Below are 1578 nucleotides of genomic sequence, written 5' to 3' on the forward strand. Positions count from 1 at the left end.
AACGAATGAAAACCAAACTCAAAACCCTTACCAGCAGAGTTTTCTGGCAATGGCAGCGGGGTTTCGGGTGGCAGAAGCGGCCAGAAGTTTTGGTGGTGGTTTCAGCAGCCACAACGACTCCCTCAGCGACTTTACACAGTGGACCACAACCACTGCAGCAGCTAGGAGGCCGGCGGCCATGGCGGCAGCTTCTGACGGTGATGGTAGTAAGGGCGGCAGAACAACCCACCACCATCGCGTCTCACCCTCTCCGCAAGCTCCCTCGTGCGCGTTCTTTGTCTGTTCGCACCTCCAACGGCATCAGCGAGGGTGGCTTCTGTGGCGACGGCAAGGAGGCTCGGTGACAGTGACACAGGCGATGATGGCTTCCCCTGTCGCGCTCTCTCTGTTGTGCAAACTCCTATCTCTCTCTCTCTCTCTCTTCGTGCTCACCGACAGTGGAAAAAGTGGCGGCGACAAACCCTAGCAGTGGCGGCGGCAGCTCAGCAGGGACGAGCTCCTCCGGCTCATGTGCAGCAGCGTCGTTGGGAGACACGGAAGCAGCGACGGCCGAACACGAACGCGACGAGGCTAGAGTGAAGAAGGGGCTGGGGCTGCGCAGTGTGAGGGAAAAATGGAAAGGGATGGGTGTGGCAAAAATTAGGGTAATAGAGTAATTGAAAACCAAATTTTAATCTAACAATAATATCTATAAAAATACTATATAATTATTAATTTACAAATTTATTTTCAAATAAATATTCTAACTCCATAACTAGAGATAATTAAATTAGTTTCCTTTAGATCACAAAATAAAATTCAAAATCCAATTATTCAAACTAAAGCGGATAAAACTCATTATTTTTCAATCACCAAAATTTTAAATCAATAATAAGAAAATACTCGATTAATATATAAATTTCTGGAAATTATATTCTCGAGTAAATAAAATAAATCATTAAATAACAATATTTAGTTTCTGAAAATTTAGGGTCTTACATGAATTCTATGTGAGCCTTGGAAAAGGGATCATAGAATTATGCTTGAAGTTCTTTCTCACAATGGTTATGAAATTGGGTTTGAGATTGATACGTGACATATAATCATCCCAAAACTTGATTCATGAAATTGTGTGGCTCTAAATTAGAGACCACTCTTCATCTCTTCTCATGAACAATTAGATCAAGGAATTGGCAATTGCTCAAGTTAAGAGAGATTGAATTGCCAAGAAATTGGAATTTAATCACTTATGATTTGCCAAGAGATCAATGATTGTATGATTGAAGTGAAGATGAGAATTGTTGATCCTGAGAATGCAATATCTCTTGATTCCAATGTTCATTTTATTCTTAGTTCTTGTTATTTACTTTATGGTTGTTTACTTTCTTTCACTTTAATTTCTTGCACTTTAATTTCTTGCACTTTACTTTTCTGTACTTTACTTTTCTTGCTCTTTAATTTTTCCAGCACTTTATACTCTTGTCATTTACTTTCTTGTTCTTTATTACTTTCATTTAATTTCAAGTCATTTAAATTTCTTGTTTACTCATCACTCAAAATTGAACTGTCTAACTAGAATAATCAATCAACTATTGCTTG

This window comes from Arachis ipaensis, chromosome B01 (genome assembly GCF_000816755.2).
Source record: "Arachis ipaensis cultivar K30076 chromosome B01, Araip1.1, whole genome shotgun sequence".
Classification (NCBI taxonomy): domain Eukaryota; kingdom Viridiplantae; phylum Streptophyta; class Magnoliopsida; order Fabales; family Fabaceae; genus Arachis; species Arachis ipaensis.